This window comes from Crocuta crocuta, unplaced genomic scaffold (assembly GCF_008692635.1).
Source record: "Crocuta crocuta isolate KB4526 unplaced genomic scaffold, BGI_CrCroc_1.0 scaffold29, whole genome shotgun sequence".
NCBI classification, from domain to species: Eukaryota; Metazoa; Chordata; class Mammalia; order Carnivora; family Hyaenidae; genus Crocuta; species Crocuta crocuta.
In genome coordinates, this window is record NW_027533280.1 from 6044579 (window position 1) to 6055540 (window position 10962).

Sequence of the window (10962 nt, forward strand, 5' to 3'; positions counted from 1 at the left end):
GGTTTGCATTTTTTTTTTTTTTTTTTTTTTTTTTTTTCAATTTATTTCAGAGAGGGAGAGACAGCCAGCGTGAGCAGGGGAGGGTCAGAGACAGAGGGAGACACAGATTTCCAAGCACAAGCTTGCTTGCAATTCTTTTTTCTTTTTTTAATATTTTTATTTATTTCTAGGAGAGAGAGAGAGAGAGAGTGTGTGAGCAGGGGAGGGTCAGAGAGAGAAGGAGATACAGACTCTGAAATAGGCTCCAGGCTCTGAGCTGGCAGTCAGCACAGAGCCCAACACGGGGCTCGAACCCACGAACCGTGAGATCATGACCTAAGCGAAAGTCGGACGCTTAACCGACTAAGCCACCCAGGCGCCCCGCCTGCTTGCAATTCTGTCTCTCCTCCTCTCTGCCCCTTCCCTGCTTGCATTCTTTCACTCTCAAAATATATAACCTTTAAAGAAGAATAATAAACTATCACATTAGCTCAGCAACTGAAACAAAGTATCACACTAAATCAAGATATTAACAATAAGGGAAAATGGAGGGAGAGGTATATATATATGAGTTCTCTGTACTTTTCACTCATTTCTCTGTAACCCTAAAACTGCTCTAACAAATAAAGCATGTTAATAAAGTGCGTTTGTGTTTTTATATATACATAAGATAGGAACAAAGATTTATTTCCAAAGAAGGAAAGTGAGAAGTGTTCTAAGTAGGAAACAGGGTGGTAGCTGTCAATTCTAAATATAGGAAGATGACTGAACATAGGCCAGTTCACATTCTACTATCTCTAATAGTACCTCTCTTTCCATCAAGGCCCCAAATCAGCATAGGGACAAAGAAAGCATAAATAATTCAAAACAACCTATGGCCCTAGTGGCCCAGAGTGTCCCAAATAACAGAAAAAGGCTATCATTTTACCTAATAAATTCAGGTTTTCTCCAATGAATACTTTACTAAAACTTAAAAGTCACATGAACCAGAGTTTCATCTCTTCAGACTTCCCTCAATGCGCATTAACACTGATGAGCACCAAGGATGCTAGGTGAAAAGATTAAGAAGCTTCACTCTGCGGCACGTGGGTGGCTCAGTTGGTTGGGCATCCAACTCTTGGTTTCTGCTCAGGTCACAATCTCACAGTTCGTGAGTTTGAACCCGGCACTGGCCTCCACACAGCTGCTTGGGATTCTCTCTCTCCCTCTCTCTGCCCCTCCCCTGTTCATGTGCTTGCTCACTCGCTCTCTCTCTCAAAATAAATAAGTAAACTTGAAGCAGCAGCAGCAGCAACAGCAGCTGCTTTACTCTGCAGCGAATCTAGAAAGGAAGATGAAAAACTTTCAGACCTTTGATCAAAGACTCTCAGGTGCAGAGACTGAAGAACTAAAGGAAAAAAAATTAAAAGCATACAATCTTGGCCTGAATACCCAAATATTTAACATCAGTTTTCTTAAATGGCTCAGCCAATATGCCACCAATTGTCCTCACAAAATATGTGACAGAGACATTACAGTTCAGTAGAAGACATTTTCTTTTCCTAAAAACTTGATGCTGATCTCTTTCTAAGTCAGTTCTAAATCACTTCTGACTCATTCCTGCAAGACTCCAGGTTCACAGAGTATACCCTGAAAGCCTTCTCGAACAGTAATTAAATGTCCTTGACGAGGTACACCTAGGTGGCCCAGTAGGTTGAGCATCCAACTTCGGCTCAGGTCAGGATCTGTGGTTTATGAGTTCAAGCCCCACATCAGGCTTGCTGCTGTCAGGGCACAGCCCGCTTCAGATCCTCTGTCCCTCTCTCTCTCTGTCCCTCCCCTGCTTGCACTCTCCCAAAAATAAATATTAAAACAGAAAACATCCTTGATGAGACCCCAGGTTTGAGGATTGGCCCATAAATGGATGAGACCGGAAGTCAGGACTCAAAAGGTATTCAACTTTTCCTTCTGTCCCTACCTGCCCATGCCCTCTTCTCTGGGAATGATTTCCACTACCTCTGCTGCAGGGAGAGGAATGGATGACCTATCTAGAGCTCATAACTACACCCAATGAGGTGGATATGTAACCAAAGGGAAATCAGGTTTCTCCCTGATAATCTGTAACTTCACCACTGAGTCACAAAGCCAGAGTAAGCTATAGAGAAACCTCATTTGGAAGGCAATAAATTTTGTGAGTCTGACATTACCAGTGGCAGCTCCAGAAATTTCCATTTTGAAGGAGCCTTAGGGGATGCAAGTTGGTTGATGGAGAGTGAAGAAAAGGAGTTATCTCTTGCCTCTTCATTCATATAACTTTTATAAAAGAATTTAAAATGTCACTTATCTTTATCAAAAGACTGGGAGCAGCACAGTGCTGATTAACTTAAGCTTGTCGGGAGAGGTCACATGTGTGAGCCAAGCCAAAGTATTGGGCCCTGGGTAAACAGAGGAGTAAGGAGGAAAAAAAACAGTCTGAAGAACCACGGAGAGAATAAACACACAAAGATAAAAACAAAGATGAAAATCTGGGGGAAAAAAGCCTTCGATCCTGACAGCTCTCCAGCTTCCCTCAGGCCTTGAACACTACATTCCCTAGGATCCCAGTGGGGTTTATAGCAACCCCGCCTTCCTTGAGCTTGTGTCAGTGGGTTTCTGCTCCTTGCACCCAAAACAGTTTTACTAAGATACTCGTCGACATTCAGCCAGTCTGCTGTCAGACTCCCCCTTCCTAGATGGCGAGGAAGACTATTTTCATTCTACATTACTAACTCTGGAATATAAATTATGTAGCCCTTGGAGCTAACAAGCCATAAATATGATATCCTAAGTCTGTCTTTTTAGTAAGTTGTTTTAAAAGTTACTCAAGGGTAATGTAGTTTGACTGAGGACTGGTGTTGTTCCCTTAATAATAGGAGTTAAGTCAGAACCAGCCATCTACAAATCAGGCCAAGGAAACAATAAGAAAATGATGCCTAAGTGGAAGCAAACTTTTCAAAGCATGGGTGCCATTCTGAGTGACATGTTTTTTAAATGGTCTTTGCAGTTGGCACTAGATGACATAGTGAGAAACCAGACCTCTTCCAATGTTTCCCTTATAATACAGAGATGTTAATTCTTGTTAGCCTGTCACTTCTTTAGTACTGTTGTTTTTTGTTTTTTTTTTTAAGATTTTAAAGTAACACCCAACATGGGGCTTGAACTCACAACCATAAGATCAAGACCACAAGTCACATATCTACCAACTGAGCCAGCCAGGAACCCCACTTCTTTAATACTTTCTAATGTTTTTTTTCTTTTAATAGTGAAAGAAAGACCTCATACTCAGAGCTTCACAAGTACCAGAATCTAGTTAAGACTCCAACACCATTGTTTTGTTTTCATCTTACTTATTTTGTGGCTTTTTTGTCTCAGCACAAGTGACAGGTTCTCCATTAATGATAATGACACAGATTGTTTTTAAAATAACTTTAAGTTAAAAATCAACTTAGAGGGGCGCCTGGGTGGCTCAGTCGGTTAAGCGTCCAGCTTCAGCTCAGGTCATGATCTCATGGTTCGTGGGTTCAAGCCCCGTGTCGAGCTCTGTGCTGACAGCCAGCTCAGAGCCTGAAGCCTGTTTCAGATTCTGTGTCTCCCTCTCTCTCTGACCCTCCTGCTCACACTATCTCTCTCTCTCAGAAATAAATTTTAAAAAATAAAATAAAAAATCAACTTAGAGAAAAATATTAAGTACATAATAGCATAAATGACACTGTAACACAGATAGAAGCATCAGATGGGATAGAAAAATGAAACAACTGTGAGAAACAATGAGTCAAATCATTGGCAAGAGACTATCAAAACCTTTTGAATGAGCAAGCGACCTTCCTGGGTAACAATTTGAACCGAAGCACCTCTTCCTTAACATGCAGACAGCAGTAGGCCCTCACACATGCTGGCCTGTCTACGTGTCCAGCAGAAGGGGGGGCAGGGGAGTTACTTTATCCAATCATATTTAGGGATACTGACAGTAAGAAAGAGATCAGTCTTGGGGTGCCTAGCTGGCTCAGTTAGTGGAGTGTGTGCCTCTTGATCTCAAGGTCATGAGTTGGGAGCCCCATATGGGGCACAGAGCTTACTTTAAAAATAAATAAAAAGATCAGTCTTTCAAATAAAAAAGAAAGCCTTTAGGTTGTTGTATGTTCTTGCAGCTGTTGTGAAAATCTCTTGACAACCTGCATTGTTTCCACTTCCTACAAGAGCTTCAAAGAAATTGCTCCAATTTAGAAAAAAAGGCTGAGCACAACATAGCTCCATCTTTTTTTTTTTAAGTTTATTTATTTATTTTGAGAGAGAGAGCACGAGCAAGCACAAGTGGAGAAGGGACAGAAAGACAGGTAAGAAAGAATCCCAAGCAAGTTCTGCGCTGTCAGTGTGAACCAATGTAGGGCTCGATCCCACGAAGCAGAAGATCATGACCTGAACCAAAACCAAGAGTCAGATACTCAACGAACTGAGCCACTCAAGGCGCCCACACATAGCTCCAACTTTAAATTACAATGTCCTTGGGGGCACCTGGTGGCTCAGTCAGTTAAGTGCCTAACTTCAGCTCAGGTCATGATCTCTCAGTCCATGGGTTTAAGCCCTTTTCAGGCTCTGTGCTGACAGCTCAGAGCTTGGAGCCTGCTTCAGACTCTCTCCCTCTCTCTCTGCCCCTTCCCTGTTCACACTCTCTCTCTCTCTCTCTCTCTCTCTCTCTCTCTCTCTCAGAAATAAACATTAATAAAGTAATAAATTAATTACAATGTCCTTTGCTTAAAATCCTAAATGCTTTAGAAGACTTGCTTTTACCAAGAATACAAATTGTAGGGGCGCCTGGGTGGCTTAGTCGGTTAAGCGTCCGACTCTCGCTTAGGTCATGANGTAGATGAAACATTCTTTCAGTCAACAAACTTTTGTTGAATACCTACTAAGTGCAAGACTGCAGGGAGAGGTTAAAATTAAAAATGAATGATGGAGGTGCCTCAGTCAGTTAAGCATCTGACTTCAGCTCAGGTCATGATCTCAAGGTTCAGGAGTTCGAGCCCCACATCTGGCTCTATACTAACATCACAGAACTTGCTTGGGATTCTCTCTCTCTCTCTCTCTCTCTTTTTCTGTCCCTCCTTGACTCGTACTTTCTCTCTCTCAAAATAAATAAACTTAAATTTTAAAAAATAAATAAATAAAAATAAAAATGAATGATGGCTCCTACCTCACAGGCTACATTTGCCTCCTCTTTTAACCTATTTCCCCCACAGTATTCAGAGCTATCTTTTTAGAGGCACCTAGCTGGCTCAATTGGTAGAGCATGTGATTCTTGATCTCAGGGTCATGAGTTCAAGTCCCATATTGGGGGTGGAGCCTACTTATTAAAAAAAGGAGGGGGGACTATCTTTTTAAAATTGAGCTTGATCATCCCACTCTCTTGGTTAATCTCTTTGGTGCTTCTCACTGTCTTTAAATCAAATTTCAAAAAAATGTTTAAATTTTTTAACATTTATTTATTTTTTTAAGAGACAGAGAGAAACAGAGCAAGAGAGGTAGTCACAGATTCCGAAGCAGGCTCCAGGCCCTGAGCTGTCAGCACAGACCCCGACATGGGGCTCAAACTTCCAAACTGCGAGATCATGACCTGAGCCGAAGTCAGATGTTTAACCACTGAGCCACCCAGGTGCCCCACAAATTTCAAAATTCTTAAAATGGCTTACAACACTGAGTTTGTCTCATTTCACCGAAATCTCTACACTGCGACCACACAAGCCTTTTCTTAGGTCCTCAAGTGGAGCCAGGTCCTTTTTATACACTCTGTGTCATTGCCTGACTAACCTCTGCTCTTCTAAATGTCACTTCCACAGAGAATCTTTTTGTCTTGTCCCCAACAGCTGAGATGCCCATATTGTATGCACTCACAGGAACCTATATTGTTCCTTCAAAGCCCTTAACACAAATGTATTGATTATGTGTAACATTGCTTTTTAAAACTCTGTCAAAAAAAAAAAAACCTGTTGAAACTACAAGCTTCTTGAAAGCAGAAACCATGTCTATGCTGTGTTATTTGGTACTCACTCATTCCCGAATCTACATTGTACCTAACACACACTGGGTCCTCAATAAATGAGTTGAATGAAGAAAGGAATACATAAATGAACAAACTGCACGGTGGGATGGGGAGACAATCTACTAGAAATTGAGTAGTCTATCAGGGAAATGAGAGATATGTGCATACAAAGTAACCACAACAGGAAGTTCAAAGAACCAATTATTAGTGATGGCTTCATTCTATTAAAAGTTTTTTCAAAATCTTTTCAACTATTTTTTTTTTAACTTAGAGAAAGAGAGAACTGGAAAGGAGTGGAGAGAGAGAGAGAGAGAGAGAGAGAGAATGAATTCCAAGCAGGCTCCACACCACCAGTATGGAGNATGAAAAGCATTAGTCTATTAATCTTGCCTTGTGCTCTCACTATGTTCTATTTTATGTATTCTTTTAAGAATTTTCTGTTCTTTTTATTTTTAGTGTTTGTTTATTTTGAGAGAGAGAGAGAAAGAGCAAGAGGAGGGGAGGGGCATAGAGAGAATACCAAGCAAGTTCTGTGTTGATAGCCAAAATCAAGAGTTGGTTACTTAACCAACTGAGTCACCCGGGCGCCCATGTACATTAAAATCTTAAAAGTCTAAAATGCTTTTAGAGGGGTGTCCGGGTGGCTCAGTCAGTTGAGCATCTGACTTCGGTTCAGCTCATGATCTCGAGTTTCCCAAATTTGAGCCTCACGTCAGTGCAGAGCCCACTTTGTATCCTTTGCTCCCCTCTCTCTGCCCCTTCCCCAATTGTGTGCGGGCATTCTCTCACTCTCTCTCAAAAATAAACATTTAAGGGGCGCCTGGGTGGCTCAGTCGGTTAAGCCTCCGACTTCAGCTCAAGTCATGATCTCACGGTTCGTGGGTTCAAGCCCTGCGTCAGGCTCTGTACTGGCAGGTAGCTCAGAGCCTGGAGCCTGCTTCTGATTCTGTGCCTCCCTCTCTCTCTGACCCTCCCCTACTCATGCTGATGCTTTTAGAATGTAGAGACCTAAGACAGAGCTTTTTAAGTGGTCATAATTTCAAAACAGAAGAAAAGAGGTTGTACCAAGTAACTTTTCTACAGAAGGACAAGATAGTCTTCACTCCCCAAGATGCCCTGCCACTCCGGGGAGAAAACAAGACACGACTCACAGAGCTAACAATGACCAACAGAAGGTTCAGAATAAATACCATATCCAACTGAGGACTCAGGAGTATTTACTAATGAACTACAGCAGAATAATTATCTGGAGTTGGCCAGGCACCAAAGGGAAACATGGTAACTCACGAAAGAAGTGATTATCATTCAGGAAACACAGCTAGGAAGTATATTACACCTGATTCAGACAGAATCCAAGACTGGAAGCCAGTAAGACAGATTAGAACAAAAGATCTTGCACCCGGAAAGTAAATATAAATGCGTATGTACATTCTAAAGACTATGGGAATATTTTTTTCTTTGAAACTTCCCTATTTTGCAATTGCTGACCTAGTAATTCCTGATTTCTACACAAATTTATGACGTGCCATACATGACCACCACATCACTTCCACCCCTCTTGCTCCCCTAACCACTAAAACCAGTTTAAAATTGGGGCACCTAGGTGGCTCAGTCAGTTAAGCGTCCAGCATCAGCTCAGGTTATGATCTCAGTTTGCGGGTTCGAGCCCCGCGTCGCGCTTTGTACTGACAGCCAGCGCAGAGCCTGGAGCCTGTTTCAGATTCTGTCTCTCTCTCTCTCTGACCCTCCCCTGCTCACGATGTGTGTGTGTGTGTGTGTGTGTGTGTGTGTCTCAGAAATATAAATAAATAAATAAATAAATAGCTTAAAATTAATAATAAAGGTGTAAGAAAGCATTGGAGCTCACCAAGTCACATGAGAGTACAAAATCTGTAAAGAACCACATAGCACAGGAGAGTAATTTTAGCAAAAGGAAAATGAAAAGTAGGTGTTCTAGTAAGGTCATTGGTGGTTTTCAAATACCAAAAATACAATACCTAAACTTACCAATTTATTAGTAATTAGAGGGACTCTGAAGATGTTTCAACTAATGAAATTTCTGAATAGTTATTCCAAACCTAGACACTGAAAATATAATTTCAACCCACATCTCAACTAACCACAATTTCACAGTTAATCACCCATACAGTGTGGTCCACTTTTACCCTAAACAGTATCCAGCAAGATCTGAGGTCACAGGCAAGTTTCCGACAGTTGTAAAATGCTAAAACGTTGGCAGTATAAATAATGCTATACAAAGATAGTGATGCTGCTAATTCTGAACTCAGTAAAGGACTGGGCTCTCGGTGACAATGTCTGTGTTCAAACCCCAGATCTACAATTTAATAGCTGTGACTCTGAGCAAGTTAATCTCTGGCCTTCAGTTTACATTATGATTACAATAATCTTACTACCTAATAGGACAGTTGGCATACAAATAACCACTCAAGAAATCCTGACAGTTGTTGAACTTCTGACTGGTGGGCAAGCAGTACCAATCAAGCCATAAGCTTTTCATTTACCAGCTAATAAATGTCTGAATTCAAACACCAACAGTGGTTAGGGGTACTAATATATTTAAACACAAAAGGAGGGGCTGACCAAAGTCTGGAGGCCAAAAGTGCTGAAGACAAGGACAGTCAGTACTTTCTCTTTTCGTATTCCTGCCAGTTTATTTTAATTGCTTTGTAATTCTTAAAGCTTCTTCTAATCCTCTCCCATGTAGCTATAACAAAAGCTACATAATTCTGGCTTCAATTTTGAAAATATGACCTGTCACTTCTGGTTAACATATCCTAATGATTAGCAAGATGAAATAGACATGGTTTTTCTTACTGGGTAGTTCAAAACACTGTTATTTCTAAATAACTTATGAGACAGCAAAGGCATTTTCTTTGGTCCTCAAGAACAATTTTAGAGGGGCGCCTGGATGGCTCAGTAGGTTGGGCGTCCAACTTCAGCTCAGGTCATGATCTCAAGGTTCGTGGTTTGGAGCCCCGTGTCAGGCTCTGTGCTGACAGCTAGCTCAGAGCCTGGAGGAGCCTGTTTCGGATTCTGCATCTCCCCCTCTCTCTGACCCTCCCCTGTTCGCTCTGTCTCCCTCTCTCAGAAATAAATTTAAAAATTTTTAAAAAAAGAACAATTTTAGAAATCCAATTATTCCCTAAAAGTACTGAATCCTTTTTAGTTTAAAGGCACGGGGGAGGGACGGGGGGATGCTGCCTGTTAAGTAGGAAGAGCATATGACTCTTAATCTCGGGGATGCGAGTTTGAGCCCCATTATGGGTGTAGAAATTATTTAAATAATCTTTTTAAAAAATGTCTGGGGCGCCTGGTTGGCTCTGTCAGTTGAGCATCAAACTCTTGACTTCGGCTCAGGTCATGATCTCATGATTTGAGTTTGAGCCCTGCATCGGGCTCTGTGCTAATGGTCCAGGCCTGCTTGGGATTTTCTCTCTCCTCTCGTAAAAAAAAGTAAGTAAACTTAAAAAAAAAAAAAAGGGTCTGCAGGCAGCTTCTGCATAGAGTTTTAATAAGCCAGAAATTGTGAGCCCTGCCTGGATCAGTTCCTGTCGTCAATCACCCTCATTTCAAAAGTGCCCTCTGAATACATATACTGGAGGCAATGAGAACATGCACCAACGGGACATGTAAATAGAGTCCTATCTTTGCCACTCACCACCTGTGTGACTTTTGGCAATTGAGTGTCTTCAGCTCAAAGTGAGGTACCTTCTAGCAGTGGTTAAGAGGGTGAGCCTAGCACAGCCGCCTGGGGTTCAGATCCTAGCTCCATCAAATGTGACCTGAGTGACCTTAGGCAAATAATTACACAACATCAACAATGCCCCATCTTCCTCATTTGTGGGGGAAAGGTGGGGGAGGGGGACACTGAAAAAACTACTCATCTCATAAGAATGTGTGAAAATTAAATGAGAAAAACTATATGAAGGGCCAATGACAGAGAACGGCATAATTATCGTCTCTACACATTAGCTATTATTTCCCACCTCACCGGGTTGTTGCTAGAATCAAACGAGATGTGAGAGTAAAGCATCATACAAATTATAAAAGCAGGACCAACTGCGCCAGAAATAAAGTTGCCCCTCCCGGAAAAAAAATTGAATGATCTCAGCTACAGGGAGAAATCTCCATTTAGTTAACATCTACCGTATAAACGCGGGGTCTATCGGCAAAAGCGCTGACCTTGAAGCCTTCCTCACCATTAAGTGAGAAAGACCAATCATCTATGAGAAGAACTGCAAAAAAGGGTTACTGTCCAATTACAGAACAACTCGGTTATTGAAAAGGCGTTTCTCCTGACTCAAATCTGTCGATTTTTCATAACCGGGGTGGCAGGATGACATCAAGGTCTGAAAGCCCGCGGGCTGAGGGAAGCGTTACGGAGCAGGATCCGTTTAGCAAGCAGAAGGCAAGCTGCAGAGAAAACCAGAGAAGCTGCAGAAAGGAAAAGCCCTGCAGCAGCCCCGCATGCCCCTCAGACACCAGTTACCACAGTCTCTTCACCGCTATTTTGGGCCCAAGACCCCTCCCTAACCTCCGCCGCGGCCTCCCACGTGCGCCCAGAGCAGCTGTTTCTCCACCAAAGAGCCCTGGATAGGGAGCCTCGAATCCGGGCCTGCTCCTGACTCGATCGGGGTGACCTTGCGTCAGCCCCTTCCCCTCTTTGGACCTGTTTCTCCATGTGCACCGAGCACCGCTAGTCAGACAACCCCCCAGGCCCGCTTCCCGTAGTGAAAACTCTTTAGTGAGGGATTTTCCCTCAAGCAGAACGTCGCACCCTCACGCCGGAGCCAGCTTCCACCTGGCTCGGGATCCACCTGAGACCGTGGGTCTTACTTAGTACAACGCAGCCTACGGGCAGCGCAGGTCTCTGCGAGAGTAGTCTCTCAAGGGGCCTGAATGCCGGG

The 10962-nt window shown here is 42.6% G+C and overlaps 1 protein-coding gene across 1 annotated transcript in view; it reads right to left on the bottom strand.

Annotated features, from left to right (window-relative positions):
* The window catches only part of NAA25 (N-alpha-acetyltransferase 25, NatB auxiliary subunit), a 70705-nt gene that overhangs the window by 59531 nt on the left and 212 nt on the right, over positions 1–10962 (bottom strand). The window lies entirely within an intron of this gene.